General features: G+C 38.4%; 1 protein-coding gene across 1 annotated transcript in view; it reads right to left on the reverse strand.

Annotated features, from left to right (window-relative positions):
* Nucleotides 1-18,171, reverse strand: part of fign (fidgetin) — a 28,584-nt gene extending 10,413 nt beyond the window's left edge. The window contains exon 1 of the mRNA XM_071906294.1: nucleotides 17,957-18,171. The gene's annotated coding sequence lies outside the window, so the exon portion shown is untranslated. The remainder of the gene's footprint in view (nucleotides 1-17,956) is intronic.
* Between the last annotated feature and the right edge of the window lie 817 nt (nucleotides 18,172-18,988).

The following is an 18,988-nucleotide window of genomic DNA, read 5'->3' on the forward strand; positions in this document are numbered from 1 at the left end:
GTTTGGGTTAACAGGTAAGAGGGACAGTTCAGATTTATACTATTAGTGACATATGGACAATATAATTTGGTTTAATCATAAATAAGGGTTTAAATGCGGATAAAAAAAACATATCACAGAATTTTCAGATATTAAAATGATATTATATGCATCACAATATTTTCCATTTTGATTTTCTAAGGCTAGATTGTAAGTTATTGAAAAGTATCCAAATCCAAATGGTAACTATACTATACTTTGGTACATAAAGTAAGTAAGAGAAAAAAAAAAATTAAGTTTAAAAATTGAGTTGAGCATTCTCACAGCACTCCAGTTGTGGAAGTGAGGTTTCAGATCTTTATTTTGTGGCACAGCATTTAGTAATGAGGGTCAACCACTATGAGCAATCTATTGAAACCTTCACCTTCAACTGTTTTGATAGAAATCATCATTTGTAGGTGAAATATTACAGCCTCCGTCACCCCTTGCCAACATTTGCTATTCTTTTCATTTGAAGTGCTTCTCTCAAATGACACAGCTAGCAGCGTCTGATGCCTTCAAGTGCTCCTCATAAGCTCTTACTTCACTTACTTCAAGTCATAAATACAAATTGTTGTACACTCAAGTGCTTTTGGTTGGAAATAACAGTAAGAGAAGCAGTTTTATAATAACCACTTTATAATAACCATTACTAATATACAATGAATTCATCGTTAATTATCAAAAATTGTTAATCATAAAGTCAGTCAATTGATAATCATAAAGTTGATTATCATAAAGTGGTTAACTAACAGAAAACTGCTGCTCATTTACTAATTAATAGTAAATGATATAGAGTATATTATTTAATCATTAATTGATGACATGTTAACAAATCAATTATGACAAACTGAATAGAGAGATAAAGTCTGAAATATTCTGTGTGAAATGCTCTTTATTCCTCTGTTCTATTTATTCTAATAATGATGTAGCCTACTTGATGTTGTATGCTGAGGAGGTAACACATTTGCCATTAGCTTTATGTTTTCTTTACAAAACTACCAAAAATCAGTATAATAGTCAGCTAATATTGTAATAGCAAGTTAGCCAATGCTAGCCTCTTTGGTTTATACAGTTATACACACTTAGTAAGACACTTAACTTAGCAGTGAATGACTAACAAATTGTTAACTATCAAAGGCCATCAATTTAATTTTCCAACAGTTATGATACAACATAAAAGATTGACTTATTAACATGTCATTAATTAATGATTAAATCATGTACACTATACATTTATTATTAATACTATATTTACTATTAATTAGTATATAGGAAATTAACTAATCATCAATTAGTTGTTACTTAAGTATTATAATAAGTAATAAGTATTAAGTAATGATTAATTCATCATTTATTAACAACGGTTACGTGTTAGCATATTTTTCTTTTGGTGGCTCTTGTTTGATTTTAGGAATTAAACCTATATTTATTTGGTACATATATTTTAAAAAACAAAAATGATAGCATTATTTCCAGTTACTATTATAGTACTACCATACCAACCTAATACCTCACTTTTACTTGTTTCCATGCTCTCCGACCTCTAAGCATTGCCTTTCGGCAACTGGGGTATCATAGAAAATTCTGACTTTCCCAGTTGAATTTACCACTTTGTTGGGTCGGTCATGTGCGCTCAACTTGTGTTGATATTTCCGACAGCACTTGAAAGCAGAATAGGTTGTTGCTTTGGCTGTTGTCAAAGATGCACTCAAGTTCGACACTGAAACATAATTTTAAGCTTTCAGGTTGATAGGAAAGTTTTGCAGTGAATTGGTTGTTTGGTAATAAAGGTTACAGCTATGGTGGTGAATGGAAATTATATCATGATGTCCTCAAACTCCCTGTGAAAGCAAATTGTGACCAAATTTTAAAGATCATTATGGAACATTATTATATCGCTGACCCTTTATCATAGCTGTTTTGGTTCATCAAAGATATTTTATGTCTCACAAAATTCCTCTGGAAAATGCTACAGTATTTTGCTTAATTTGTGATATGTGATTTGATATTTTGGTTGCTTTCGAGTATGTAAATTTAGTTTTTTCATTGTACAATGAGATATTATTCTCAATCTATTCAATATGCTTTAGCAAACTACTGAGAGAACAACATATTTATTATGATATTTTTTTTCAGAAATATGTTCCATTAGAAATTCTCCTGATCATTTTTGCAATTTTTTAAATGAGAACATTGCATGAACTTGTTCCACACATTTCATCCTATTCAGTACAATTATCTCCTGTTACTCTGTTGCAATGCACAGCTCAGCACTGACAATAGCTGCAACCATACTGAATGCACATAGTGATAGCTAGTGTACTTGGCAAATGAGGTGACTCTGGCTCTCATTCTGATATTTAATTTCTTCACTCATTATGTTGCACTACACTGTTTAATTGCCACTCTCACATACATTTCTTGAATGGCACATATGCTTCAGTTTTGAAGAACAGAAATTAATCCTCTGTACATAATACCTCTCATTATTAATCTTATTAAACTTAACTTAGTTAATGATAATGTTAAAATAAACAAGAAAATCTAATAGTTTTGGAAAAAATCATGGCCAAATCAAACAGACCGACACAATATTTTACCAGCAGCAGAAGTAAGAGCTCTTATCAGAATAAAACTCTAACAGTCTGCTGGCATAGACTCAAACCCACAGAGCAGTTGATGATTTGAATAATTCATCTGTAATGTAATGAGAAGATGTAAATGTTCACACTTGACTCAAATGTTCAAACTCAAGTCATTTTATAAATAGTTTAACTGTGCAAATGCCTACTTTGGATTTGAAATAACTGTTAACCAACTGTCAGAAATTAGTATAAAATGCTCTGATGGTAACGGAGCAATATAAACAAGATAATTTACATTTGTATGTTATGTCTGATCTTCTTTAGTTTATTCTCTTGATTTTACAATGAGTTTTTGATACAGTTGCATCCCTAGCGGTGTTATAACTCATCTGGATATTTTCGTTGACCAGCTTCCATTCCTGGGATTCTCAGGAGAAACTTATCTGGGCTGACATCTGAACTGCACAGTATAATAATAATAACATATTGATCTGTCATTTGTAAACAAACTCACTGTAGGGTACAGGCTGCAGATAGTCTGTGAGGCTACACAGAGCTCAATATGGCTGAATATGCAAACTGTGCAAGAGATGACTGTGAATTGTGAAAAGATGGAGAACTTTGTATTGATTTGATTCTTCTCACTGGCTATAAGCACATCTTAAAATGCTCAATTTTGTAAGGTAATGCATTCTTTGCACAGTTACACACCCTGAATACGCTCAAGTCCCATGGCTTTTTGGCTAAGCTGATGATAAACTCTGTTGGCTGGGTGGGGGGAACAAGTGTCTTGTATTTCTCATTTTCTCCTGTAATACAGTGAATCATGAGGTTGAGAGTTTTTCTGAGCTGTCATCGCTCTGTCTCAGTGATGCTCATTAAACCATGACTCTTGAGGCCAAGAGGCCCCCAAGGCAACATCTTCCATTACTACCCTAAGTAGAGCTAAATCCACACACATGCTAAACTAACAGCCCTCCACACACGAGTTACACTGAATAAAACTAAGACAATTACATCAGACTGGCTTCATAGAGTTCTGTACTGCATAATACTGATGAATACTCAAATGGCTTGTTAGTTAAAAGAACACAGTTATTGAACTCAAGTACTTGGTGAAACTTGTTTAACCATAGCGCACATGTACAGTAGAACAGAGGCAGTGGTTGTGCAAGCCTCCGCGAACTCTGTTGGAGGATGGCTACTCTGCCTCTCAAGGGATCACTTACACACTTCAAAAGAGAAGAGAGGAGGATTGTGACCTTGCTACATGAAGGCTCATTGACCAAAACCTACTCTCTCACCAACATACCCATTCCCCAAAGTCCTGTTCCCCCTAGGAAGGCTCCAATCAAAGAGCCACGAACTGGTACAAAAAAATGCAAAGTGGAAAGAGAACATTTTGGTGGGTTTTTCTGGGTTTTTAACACATTTACCACTTATCTGATTTTTACTGTGAGGCAGCGGTTTAATGGCACTGGGAGGCAGTCATCTGATTTACAAACCAATAGGCCAAGCCCCATTGGAAATTAACAGATTACCTTGTTCATTGGTCCGATTCACAACTGTGATTACTTCACACTTCCAACCATTAGACTTTACAGCCATCTTAAACTGGTTAAGAGAGAGAGGAAGTCCCTGGTAATGAAAATCTTATTCTTCACAATGCGATCTTGGGACACGAAACCAGTATGAAAGAGCGTATGAATTTTTGTTGACAAGGGGCTGGCTTTGCAACAAGAGCCATCGCTTCAACCTTTCACAGGAACGCTGCTGCTCTGCTTCAAATCTCCCAAACTGTAATCTGTAGCCAATGAAGAACTGTCAGTTTCTGTACACCGACTTCTAAAGCAACAACACAATAAACACATCTGTGCCCTGTACCGACTGCAAACAACAATCCATACAAGGCAAAATGTACACTTTGATAAAATAAAAGCATCATTTGAGCATGGAAGGTTCTTTTTCTGTGACAGACATTTCGGGGGTCAGTGTTGAATTTAAGCACACCTCCTCACTCTGGTGCCAGACCGGAGTGTGTTATTTCTCTGCTAAGTCCTCTGCAAATACAAATACACTTCAAGGCTAAAGCACAGCGATCACTAGCTCCCTTCCCTTTTCTCTGCTCTACAGTCCACACATCCCCATACAGATGCTGCTGTAACACAATACTGCTAACTCATCTTTCCTCTGCCATGGCAGCACTCACCTGATATCCTAAGTAAGTCCCCTGACTCTAACTGAAGAAAAGGCCTGTCGATTTTGAATTTACCTTCTAAGGAGAGCATTTACCAAAATCATTCCACTTTCATTTGATTTGTCAAAATGGCTGTTTTACTCCCATTTTCAATAGAACCCAGAAAATCAGTACATCAGTGAAACTTAAGATCCCATTGTTACACAGAAATTGATGCAAATGTGCTTGTGAAGTTCAAAAGTGAAATTACTTTTGCTTACACAATGAAAGCCAAGGTTAGCTGTTGTTCTGTTTATTGTTTTCTACACATTACAGTAATTAAAAGTTTAAATTGAACACTAATTGAAAATATCTGACTGAACAGACCAGAAAAGGAACTTTGCCCGTAACCACTACCAACTTTTCGCTGAAGCATTCTGAAGCATTCTGTGGTGAGTATCGACTGCTGGTCTCAAAGAAGGTCACTTCTCCAACACAGGCCAGACAAAAGGTGAAATGAGACAACTGAAGCAATCTTAGGTCAATATGAAATAGAAATCTCTCAGCTATACTGTAATAAAGTTACTGAAGTGAAGTAGTGAAACCATAAAGGGGAACTTTTACAAGGAAAGAGCTGTCTAGGAGATTGGTTCGCCCACTGGCAAACAATGGCTTGTAAGTGCTCAGGTGGTCTGGTCAGTGTACGCTACCATGGAACTGGATTACAGTATCCGCTTCCAAATACCAAGTTTGCTTTTACTAGGAATTTAATTTAGCTTTTTTTTTATGTACGTGGCAGAGCTTATTGCTATCAAAAAGTGTGTAAAGAAGGCTCACAACATGGAGGGCAAAGTCATTAGATAAGCAGAAAAAAATATATAGCTATGCCTTATAGGGATAAAAATAGGGACTCTCATGTGCTAAGTAGGCCATTAACTCTGAGAGACTTCTGAAGCAGGCATTCTTCCTGCCAGCATTCAGCTGTCATTTAAGTATTTATTTGGATACAGACACAACTAGACATAACTCCCTGCTAATTCAGTTATGTAAAACAAAGTGCATAAACCAAACCACCTGTTAATTGATATGCAGAGATGATAAGTGTGAATCTGCTGTACTCCACTTTGACGAGTGCACTCTATCTTGTCAAACCAGCAACTTGGGGCAAAAGTTAGATTTACAATGGGTTTTTGCTTGTTCATTGTCAAAATCGTTGGTGATGATTGTTTCAGCCTCTGCCAGCAGTGGTCATACAGAAAAGTTTTCTTGATTATAATTTTTTTTCTCAAATTATCGCATGTTATGCATAGTTATAAAAAGTATTTCATGCTATGCATAGTATGCATACTGTAGCAGGGCAACATCCCATATTGGGATGACACAGTTAATATCCATAACCTCTGTAATTGTCTCGGCAGTCTAGTTTGCAGATATGGTGACTATTGGCAGTAAAGTTCTGATTGAGAGATGCCGGTGTCCATTGAAAGCAACTGTAAACCGCTGTGAGCCAGGTGGATGAGCAAGGGGAAGGCAGCCTTCAAAGAGTTCAATGATTTGAAGGAAATGAGGCAAGAAGGGCAGTGGAATGAAAATTATTCCAGAGCATTCCTTAACACATTATGAAATGACGGAGAGAAAATAAGTTAATCTCTGGACCAAAGCAATGTTGAAAAATAAATGAGATAATTAATGGCAGTTGAGAGGTAGGCACTTAAAATGTTTCTACATTCTCTTTGTTAAACTAAGGCTTGATATCTGCCTTATCCTCACTGGTGTTATGAATTGTTCATGCAAGTATGGGGAAACTGAACTTTGCATCACAAAACAAAAAATGATCGCTAAAAGAATGAAAGAACGAAAAAATAAAAATAAAAACTCCACATTTCATTAAGTGGACCTCAATAAGCAGTTCTTTATGCAGTTTAAAGTAATGATTGTTCTGCATTGTGCTGCATTTGCATGTTCAGGGTTCAACCAATTAAAAGCTAATTAATTAGACACAATTCTATTAAGAAACAAATCCCACTCATCAATATACACAACCTAGGGTCACCCATTGCTCAAATGTGAATTGCTCTTGGCATCACGTGGACTAGAGAATGGCACAATAGCACTATTAGAGCTTACAATAAACAGCTTGGCACGGACATATTCGATGGAGCAGGAACTCATCAGTGCTGATAGATTTTATTTCCCTGGGTAGAGAGCGAAACCAGGAAGCACCGCTTAGTCATACAGCATTCTCTCAAATGGTCACTAGTAAGGAAAGGATGGGGCCGTACAATATACCGAGTCACAAATGCTCATAAGCCATCATATACACAATACTGCAATCACACTCCAGTTCTAACGTTCAAATGCAGATAAAATTGTTCATGCAAATAACGATGTGGTGCCATCTAATTAACATCAGAGCTTTGAACTGTTCTTCATCCCTCTCTGTTATGGTCATTCACGTTGCAACACGTCTGCTCATTAATCTGCTTTCGAATTATATTATAAAAGCTGGTAAAAGAATTATTGTAAACAGCACTCTGTATCCTAATGTCACATCATTAAAGAAAAGAGCAACGCAATATTTACATCTATGAAGATATCCCAGGAATATTACAGCTAAGTTTGCTGACTAGTCAAAATGACAATCTTGTTTTTAGCTACTTTGCGACAATTACAATGTGCAAACCCCGATTTTGAAACTTGGTAACAAAACAGCCAGTAAGGCTACTGGTGTGAGCCAGGCACACTAACTCACAACTAACTAAAATCTTAGAAAAGTATATGGTGAGAAAAGCCATGTGAGGCCAGTTTGAGCTTCAGAGCTCCTACACCCAAGAGTAAAAGAACCAGGATCTCATTTATCACCACTACAATTAGATGGCTTAATTTGTACATGAAACCATGTTGTGTCTTAAGCCTGCATAAGAAGTTTCTATTTGTGACCTTTTATTGCACTTTATCAAGCTATTGACTACTTGTCTGGTCTTATCGGGTTATGTTGGTCTGAATGGGTATATGTTGCAATGCTATAATCAAGCATTTTGTTGTGCTTTCATGGTATGTGTCTTTGTGTTTTATGTTTTTATTAGGTGCTTTTGCTGCATGTTCTTACTGCAAACCCTGTGTGCAAACCAATTTTCCCTTGCGGGGCAATACCGTTTGAACTGAAACTAGTCCTAAACTTAGAATGTACAACTACTCAACTGTATGTACTCAACACTTTCAAAGACGTTAGAGCAACTCAGATATTTATGTTTCTCAACATAGACTTAACTTGGACATTGCCATCGGGAGTTGGGTGCAACCTCTGAAAAAGTAGAATTCTAGTTGTACTTGAGCTATAGTGTCCTAACAAAATGCTAGTTGGTAGATTGTTGAGTTATAAGAGATTTCTAACAGCTTTCTGTCTATATAAAACAATCCAACAGTAGATATGCTTTACGGAAATTATAAGCCTAAAATTGCAAGGCCTCTAATCCTTAAAAAAATGCATCTTCTATCTGCCTGCTTACCTTCTATTACAGAGAATGAGACAAGTGCTGAAGAGGGAAAGGAGACAAATAATGCCTGAAATACGTAATACAAAATAACCATTCCATGGTTTATTCGTTCTATTTTGCCTCTCATACAAGTTGTGTGCATAATGTTTAACAAATCTGCTTCTGGCTGGTGTGAGTTCCCTTGATGAATAGTGATGAACAGCCGACAGCAGAGAGTCTAAGTATACTGGTCCACTCTGTACAAGGCAATTCACAGAGCCTTGTTCATTTGGGTATGCATGAAATAACAATATCCTACTGGGAGCATTCTGAGTTTCAAACACTTGAGGTCAACTACACAAGCAGATTCCACATGTGCAGCCCGTGGCCACTGAGGTCTGGAATCCACCTCCCTTCTGGCTGGGTGACGTTGCACGTTCTATTTCCAGACCGAGGGTTGAAGTGAGGCTGCAGGGAGTGTAACACTGACCCACATGACCTGTGGCCTAGAAAAGCTGCCTGAAGCTCTGCACACTAAAAACTCCTCACTCCTTTGCTACGGCCTTTCAAAGGCAAACAAAACCTTTATGCATAGCATGTGCCTTTTCATGCCAAATGATTTGCATCCTTTTTATTCATATCTTTGACTTGTTGTCAATGTATTCCATGCTGTTGTGAAGCCTGATGCTCTGTGTCTGAGGTCTCAAGTGGAGAGAGAGAAGGGAAGGCGAAGAGGCAAAACTGCTTTACTTTCAGGCCCAGTGTCTACAGGCCGCATGTCTCCAGTCATCTGTCACTAGTTTACATACATACAATGACACTTCCTCTCTCTGTGGGAACCCGTTGTCACCACTTGGCCGCCAGCAGAGGCTGACTGGGTGCTAGATGGGTCTCCCCCAGGTACCTCTAGGGAGCCGCATTAGGCCTAACTGACAGACTGACAGGCACACACAAACACACACAGACACACACGCACACACTGGCACACACACACACGTGCACACATGCACACGCACAGACACACACGCATACACTTCATCCCTTGTCCAAGCACTCACTCCTCCTACAGTACGCCAGCTCACATGCTCCCAAGGCATGGCACATTTTGCATAAAGCAGTGACTTTGCTCTACATAAATTTTTTCAGACACAAAATTATTTTTCACCCCTCTAGCCTCTCCATGCTACATGGAAGTTTTGAAATGAATAATGGAAACAACAGAGCTGAGGGCTCATGGGATCCATTTAAAGATGTGGGAGAGGCGATGCAGTCAGGGTTTGGACTGCAGAAACATCATGTGCCAAGTAAATGAATCTACTATTGTTCTACATAGTATAGAAATGCTGCAATAAACAGTGTGTGTGTGAGTAACAGCCGTATTAAATGCTAATACTGGCTTTTAATACATTTTCCTTTAAATTAGGATAGCATAAGAGTAAAACTATAATAATAAAAATATTAATCTTGTTTTTATTTCACCCAAGGAAAGACGAGCTTTGTGACTCACTCATTTGAAATCTAGACTGAGGTCAGAGAAACAGTGCGGTAACTACCAGCTAAAAGCTTGAAACTTTTGTGTATACTGCTTATTTCCACAAAGTATGAATGTGATTTTAGATTGTACACAAGATTGATATATTTTTGAAACTCATGTATAACAGGAACAAGAACTGTGTCTACCTTTTGTTCAGTACTAGACAGAGCAAACTGACAAATGGCTTGATTTCCTTTGCTAAAGTGGGAGTTTAAACAATGTTTAGCTTTTCTCAGCGAAACGTTGATTTGGTATTTCCACCTTGCCTCCCCAGATACCGAGAGTGGAAGTGAGCGAGAGAGCGTGGGGCAGTCCACTGTAGCAGCTATTTTAGACCATGCAAAGTCAACACGACTCCCTGAGGTGATTTCCTGATAATGAACACAAAAGAAGTGTCAGCCCTCATAAAGCTCCAAGATGATGCTGAACTCTTGAGCACTCTTTTTTGCACTCCAATGTTTCTGATTTAAATTAATCTAATTCCATGTGGACTCTAGGAAGGACTGTCAAATAGGCCACACACAAAACAAGACTTTCTTTGACTATTCACTTACACCGCACAAGTGGGACTCGGGTCGTTTGGAAGGAAAAAGGAGACCTTAACAACTTTACGAAATCGAATCGTCTATCCAAACAATCCAGTGACAACGTTTTTCTTATTGTTTCACATAGCATTATTTCTCCATACAGCATCTGTTGAGAGTAGATCATAAGCTAATTCCTGAAGCCTGACTTGAAGGAAACAAAGGTTATTTGCGGTCTATACATCGAACAGCCCCCTACGTCTCAGGAGGCTGGGTGATATAACAGCGGTACATAACATCGTTGGCTACCCACCTATGTCCAGTAGTCCTGCCTCACCTCTGCGCAGGCTGCTGTGGCCACGTCACAGTGTCACTGCAGACACCCTCTGCCTTGCCGCAGCCTGACACCTCAAACCTCCATGGTAGCACACTGGCCCCTCTCTCCCCTCTTTCCCTTCCCTCCGCCCATCCTCTTCCTCTCCTCCTCTCTCCACTCCGTCAGGCAGACCTCAACCCATCCTCTGCCGTCCCCGGCACTCAAGGTTCCCTCTGCCAGCGCCTGGCACGGCGCCAACCTGTCAGCCACCCGACTCCATGGAGGATGAATGAATCACTGAGAACTTTGCGAGAAGCGCTGATAGCTCGCATCTCCTCTGATCATCTTTCTAATTAAGATCTGACTTCCTTTATGCGATCTTCAGTGGAACATCAAAATATCAATTTGAGACTATTAGCAGTCGATGTGATGACTCTATTCATCATCCCAGAAGGATTTCCAAGACCGAAAACCAGCCAAAACATTGACTTTCATATTCAAGCAAATCCACCCATGCTCTTGAATACAAATATCAAGCTTAGTTCAGACATTAATTTCAATACATGAATTAGAACACCATCGTATTGTTATTAGCACAATGACAAAATAAAATGCTGCAGATACACTGTTTTTCTATGAGTCAAAATTTTTTCTCTTGTTCTCGTGTCTTTCCTCTCATCAAATGCGACCTCAAACATAAAACCTTTTTCAAGCTGTAGATATTAAAGCAGTGAGATCACAGCCTCTTATCATAACTCTCTTTGTTAAAAACTCTACATTACACTAATTTTGTGCTTTGGATAGAAAAAAGTAAATTTCAATTTAAAAACAAAAAAAAAGAAAACAGCTACAAAACTATTATCAGCTGTGGATGTTTAAATGTTTTCAATCACTTACGGCTTAAATTTACCTATAAATGAGCTGGCAAAAGTGGTCCAGCAAAATAGTCTTTATAAAGGTTCTCTAGTGCAGACTTGTTGAATGCATGGGCTTTCAATCTACCTAGAATGGTGGCCTCGATTAGACAGACACTGTTTTGTGAGAACACAAGAGGAATTTCAATACAGTAAAATATTGAGTTTTCTCTTATCCTCTTGTGAGAGCCTTGCTGCTCTCTCACAATACAAAACTCCTCAACAGCAGGCAATAAAACACCTTGGAAGCAGGACAGGAAAAAACACCACTCCTCTCCAAGGTTGTTCAATGATAAGCTACAGCACTCAGGCACACAATGATGGTCTCAAACAATTTACAAGTGCCAGCTATGTTTAAAAGTCATAGAATTGTAGATTTGTTAAACATAGTCCTTGAGAGTTAGATATTTCCTGCTTAAGAGTAACAGCAGATACTCAATGTTCTGGCCAAAGCCCAGAATTAAAAGATCTGAAGACAGATTCAGTCATGAGGACAAAATGTTGTATAATTCTCATGGATGAATAACGTGTCCTATACCTGTGTGACAATAATCTCCATTGCCAAACCAGTCAGACCTTGTTCATAACGCAACCTATGAATTACTCTCTCAACCACAAAAGACTGAAACATAATTGATTTTAAGAGGATTTGAGAAGGCTACATTAACAAGGTAAGGAATTTGGAATCTGATCAAAGAGACATAAACTTTGCATGATGAGCCACCAACAGTATGTGACTCCACCTGACAGCCAGGCGACACTGCAGACACAGCATGAGTCTCTGCTGAGCTAAAGAAAGGAAAATCTCCAATCATTGTGGCCATTGGAAATCAAAAGTTTAGCATGTCTAATTAAAATGTAAACAGTGTAATGAGGACATCAGTGATTTAGGCAAACGCCTCTCTGGCTGCCACTGGGGGTATGATAATTACTGAGGCAAATCTATGAATGCACATGAATCTCCTACAAGTCCAGATTAAAAGCCTTAGTGCTAAACCTAGTTTAGTACACCTGGGGATTGTCTATTCTAGCCAATCCCCAACAGGCTCCGAGCTGCCTCGTCTCCTTATGAGTGCAGAGACACCTCATGTGAAGGAGATGAAACAAAGCCTCTGTTTCAATGTGTTGGAGATGACAAGAACAAGGGGTTTACGGCAAAAAAGCGATGCTCCATGTAAATGCTACGCGTGGCATATATGGCCTGAATAAACCGCCCTTGCAACACGACTTATGAGAGGGTTTCTGTTATAATATAGTCATTCAGTGAGCGCTAAGCTCTATAAGCACATTATGCATGATGGTATGAAGCATAATAACATTATAGGATGTATGTGTGAAGGATTTGAGAGTTTCTGAATTAAAAAAAAAACAAACAAAAAAAACAGAACAATGCATTGTATTCTCCCTCACACTATGTTCTGGAAAAACAAGCACAAAGAAAAACAGACAGGCAGAGCGACACGCATGCACGGACACACACACACACACACACACACACACATACACAGACGTATACACACACTACTATAAAAATACACAATCATATGGTACATGCTAAAACACGCTTGTCCAGAATACATGCATAGAAACCTATGGAGCAACCTTAGGGTGAATTTGCAGGCTGCCGTAAAGAAATGAGACTCTAAATATCCATCTGGTCTCAAATATGTAAACTGTGTTGTTTCGTCCAATAGAATCACACTGTTACACTAAATTAAACTGTGAGTATTTTGTTCAAATTAGAGGGAAAATAACATAACAGGCCTGTAGCCAGGAGACATATGAAGGGTAAGTACAAGCACCCAATGGTAGGCACATGCATTTTAGAATATGTCTATGCCATATGCTGTCACTCAGGGAAAAAAAAGCAACAAAAAAAAAAACAAGTCTGAGCAGACAGTCGCTGTGTCTAAATGAGATGGTAGAAGGAGGAGGGGAGAGAAAGGGAGGATGTCAAGGATTCATGGTCCTTCATCTTTGCAGTAGAGCAAACACGTCCCTCAGTATAGCAACAGACAGCTGCCTCCACTTTCTAATGCAGTCCAACTTAGATCACTGCAAGAATTGTCAGTGTAGAGAGAAACACACAAAGATAACATAGCAAGCTGCCATGAGGGAGACGGCAGAGATGTGGATGGGGGGAGAGAGAGAGGGAGAGGGAGAGAGAGAGAGAGAGAGAGAGAGAGAGAGAGAGAGAGGAGGGAACACAGAATACTTGGAAGAGAGATGGGATTTATTTTTTTTTGTCCCTTTTGCATGAGTCTCATTCCCTTGGGGGCTCCCTCGCTTTTTAGATGAAAAACAGGAAAGACAACACTTAACATATTTGCTTAAAGATGACAACCCTGTGCTGATTTCATAGAATATAGACAAGGGGCTGAATGGGGATTGTTGTAGTTACTGACAAATGGATCCGTCTGTACAGATGAACATTTCATCAATTTACAGCTGCCCTGCAGACATCCCAGGGGGTGTTTACACAGAGGCAGCTCAAGTTAGTCAGGAGCTGACTTTAATTGTCATCATTAGCGTACATATAAAAACTGCCAGTCTCATTCATACGCGGCCTCCCTCAGGTAATGGCTCAAGTCACGTCTTCAACTGCCATCAATTTTAGCCATCACTTACAGTACTAGACACTTCAGCTTATGGAGGGTTAATGTATGATTTACATGGAGGAGCAGCTGAATTGCTTCACAGAGACACATAACACTATCCAGTCAAAGATTAAACGTAGCTGCACATCCAGTGATTATTTTAATTTTATGTTTTTATTTCTGTGCTCTTGGACAGATCTATGATAACACAACTTCCCAACAGATCAATAAAGTATCTAATCTTTGGTCTATACCAGCAAAACAAGAGTCACACTACTCACAATGGCATACTTCTGAAATTGCATCAAATAAAGCCCCCGGCAATCACCTAGCTGTGAGAGGGACATGAGTTGTGAATAGCGATAACAATCCACTAGAAAACATAAACAATCTTTTCTGTAATGATCTGAATTTCTGAAAATCAAATTCAATTGATACTGTGTAGTTTGTACACAGAGAATAAATATGAACCTGTAAAACAGTGTTTTGCCCAGAAACAATTATCAGATATATATCAATATTAGTTTTACAAAATTCTTTGCAAGTGGGAATATTACAAAGGATCTGTCCTAACTATATTCAACAGGGCAGGTGCACCGCACTGTGGAAGAGACAACTTTTGCTTTGTGCACCAAAAAATACAATTGAATTCAAAATAAAACGGCTAAATATAATATGGGTCTTTTCTAACATTGTGTCCGTGGGGAACAGGTGGATGCAATTATTCAATTATCAACTTTACTTCACACTACTTTATGATATTATTTAACTGCAGCGACTCTTTAAAGTGTCAACATGCGTGACATTCGGTAAAGAGGGTGATGAAAAGAGGAGGGGTCAGCATCTGTCTTCAAATTCAGCACAGGGATCTCTGTCAAGCAGCAGCTTAGATTGCTATCATAGGTGCTATCCTATCAGAAATAAACAGAGCTGTCAACTTCTTTACATGCACACCGGAGGAGTCTGGGGTTAAGTAAGGACCTGTAAGAATCACCTAACACACCGCAAGTGTTAAGACATGGGCTTGATCTCAGATATACTATATCCTCAGATCAAGTCTGAGATGAAAGATCCGATAGCATGATTTGACAAATGCAACAATGCTGTGTTTGCCATGCAGCAATAATGTAGCTCAAGATAACAAAGCCTACTGTAATTACATTGTTTTTCCCAACCTCACACTTCTGGGAATAATGAGGAAAAATATGCCAGCGTGAAAATATATTCTATCCAATATTTGGTGGATTTTTTTTTTGCTGAATTATGCAGCTACATGCATTTTAAAAAGCAAATTTAAAAAGACTGTACAGAGCATTTCAGATTGTGAGTGTATGCATGTTTTAGGAAATTAAATAGAATCCATTGTTCCAAACATTGTACCCTCCTGTACAGTCAGTGTCCATATCTGAGCAGACCAAATGAAAGAAGTTATTTTGTAATAACAGCCCACCACATATGCATGAGGGGGGGAAAGTGTCTAAGTATGATACCAACAAATTTAATGCCCTCTTTTATGAAAACACATTACAACCAAACACTCAAACATAATGAATGTGTTAGTAATGTACATTTTTTTCTATTGAGTGATGGATGCTCAATGCTGTTATTTCTGAAGAGGAATGAAAACATACTTCAGCTCACTGCTGATGATGTTAATTTCCTCTCAAAGCAAAACATGCAAATGCAATGTGTGAACACAATTACTGTAAGTAAATTGTTGTACTGAAGGGTAAAAAGTTCAAAAAGGACAAAGTTTTTTGCAAAAGAGAGATAGCTCACAACTTGTTACTTCACATCTCCTTACTTTGTATCAACGCTCAGATCCATTTACTTAACTAGTCAAGGAAGATTGCCATGGAAACACTAATGATTGCTATCTTTTACGCTGTCTTCCAGCTAACTTGTAAGCAAATCTGACTTAGTTAAAGCAGTGCAATGTTCTTGAGTGTGACAGCTAAATAATGAAGCACATATGAGAGGGAAATGACAACTCTTACAAGTACTAAATGTGTGTTTTCCTGAAAGTCATTTTTTGACATACACAACATTATCTGCATATTTCAGTATGGATGGATTCTGTGTTTAACTGTAGGTCATATCGTCACACTTTTATCAGTCACCTCCTCATATTATAATCAGTGAAGTACGTATAATTGTGATGAAATTGGTATGGTATAATTATGAAATTCTAATTCTAAATGCTAAGAACTGTTCAATGCAATTTTCATATAAACCATTTTTTTGCCCCAAAGACAAAGGCACTTCACTGTAGGTGCAATAAAAATCTCTAAGTGATATAACAGTTCTGCCAGAGATCTTGAGCTGCAGTCATAAACTTTGGATTTTGAAATAAAGCACATTTCACTGTAGCTGTTATAAGAATATTTTCTTCAAAGAATTTCTTTAAAATACATATTTTTTCATTTGTATATCACGCCCTAAAAGCAAATGATATGGCCCCACACAAAACACTCTTTTTACATCATGTCCATTTAAAACTTACATTCTTATAGAAAAATTACAACCTTTCTGGATAAATTCACATCCACCCTCTTTTAGAAAAATGCATCATTGTGTTACCTTCAGCATGCAGAAAAGATGAGTGCAGTGCAGTGAGAAAGTAAAAGTTAAACTGTACACAAATAATGAATGTCAGGCAAATTCTTTAACCTACACAAAATGGAGATATTGCTTTGAACCTAAGTGTTAGTGCCAACAATTATATCAAAATCTGATAAACATTGCAAAAGGCACTATCAAACATAACGTGTGCCCATTTTTGCACTCAAACTGAGGTTATTCAATTCTACATAACCCATTACTGGTAAACTTGTTGTAGATGAACCAAGCATGCACAAAATAAAACTGAAAAAACCGTATTGCATTAATTCTTCAAAATATAAGAAATATCAAATGGTAATAAGAATAATTCCAAAATGAACATACCATAAATACTGGTGCTAGTGATCATGTCTTCAAGCCTAAAAACAAGAGGAGAGGGAAAACAGCAGAATCGGAATTTTCACGAGGAGGAATTCCAAAGGTTGCTTCTCATTACAGGCACTTTTTCCTCTGAGCTATCGGATTTCACAGCTTTAAAACGTACGGTCCTTTTTTCGTCAGGTATTCATTTAGGCCTACATGCACATACTTAAAAACAACGCAAAGCCAGGAAAGTCAGGAAACACGCGAGTATAAAGCCTTGGACGGAGACGCGAGAGCCATGTAGGCACGGCTGGAGCCTGTCACTTCTTGCTCGAGTTGAAACGAGAGAATAGGAAGCATGTGAGTGACTGTAGATGACATAAAACACACATTCTTCTTGCCGCCCATTAGAGGAAGAGGCTAAACCAGCGTGATGCCCCCCTTTACTTTTAAAATAGATTACATGCCAGCAGTTGTCCCACTAAGAGCGCAATGACAACCTATCTATTAACCTCCCGCCTGCAGTTATCGCGGCAAGTTTTATTCAGGCTGACATGCATAAACTTCTCGTTGCAGGAAAGTTATTTAAGAGACTGATCGCAGCCGCGTTTAACCTTCTCACCGAACCGCCCGATTACAAAACATCAGTTGCAAAGTCAGTCTAATCCAGACCAAAAACTTCATGGTCCTTATTTTATCTTTTTTTTTTTTTTTTTTTTTTAAAGCGGTGTCAATTGATTTTCTTTGGAAAATGCAGAATGACTGAGCCACAGACTGCGCTGCAGGTCTGTGATGCGCGACACAGTCTCAGCGAGCGTTCTTGCGTATAGTGCAGCTTCGTTTCTCTTTTTAATTGTTAATATCTGTGATACACATGATAACGCTTACCTGTATACGTGACAGGGCAGCTTCAAGGTTTATAGTAACATCGATCCAGTGAGTGTGCAGATGAATGGCTCGCTGGGGTTAAGCGCGGCTGCTCGCGATTTGAAACCATTCCAAGTTAGTGAGGGGAAGACTGACCACAGCCTCTGCCATGTTGGAATTCCAAACCCTGGACAGCTGCTCTACTGACTGAAGGCAGCATGCTGCACACTGCGCATGTACTCTGTTGCAGGAGCCAAATTCAAAGAGAATTAACTTTAACGACCAGCAGTTCAAAAGCAGTCTATCATTACAGTATTTTATGGAAAATTTGTATGAACTAACTGTGGATTGCTTTTCTCTGATCCTGTCCTCAGCACTGCTGTGTATATCTGCTCTGCTTGGCACAGTCTCAACTGCTTCATGCATGTGCAAATTTCTGTATATGAGCCAATCCATTTCTGGACAAATTTCTGTATGTATGCTACTTCCATCTGTAAATATGATCTGATGATCTAAATGGATTACAATGCACAATTGCACACATTTCTGTACATATGTTCTTACATCTGTACACCTGTAATGTGAACAGATGCACACTTGAACATCGGCTTCTAACCTGTAAATCTGTCAACGAAAATGCAAAAAGCTCTATCTAAATGTATTTGTTGTATTACTCTCAATATGTTATTTTGTAGAAATGACTTGTAGGCTATTAGGCTATCTTCAATGCTATATGTTATATTATGATCTATATCCTCTCTGCTGCTGCAGTGACCCAATTTCCCCACAGGGATAGTTAAAGTTTCATCTTATCAGTTGCACCAAAATATATTTATTTTGCCCAGAATCTTGAAAATCTTTCATATTACAGTGATTGATTGACACACACCATTGCAGGTTATACTCCGGCACCTCTCTATTATCCTTACACAGCCTTGAAGGAGGGAGGTGATCTCTACTCCATTGGGGATGCATTGCAAGAGGACCCTGGTCAGACACATGATAGGAGGATTGGCACCACAAGTCCCATAATGCCCTCTCATATCCATACCC

Source organism: Centroberyx gerrardi, chromosome 10 (assembly GCF_048128805.1).
Source record: "Centroberyx gerrardi isolate f3 chromosome 10, fCenGer3.hap1.cur.20231027, whole genome shotgun sequence".
Classification (NCBI taxonomy): Eukaryota; Metazoa; Chordata; class Actinopteri; order Beryciformes; family Berycidae; genus Centroberyx; species Centroberyx gerrardi.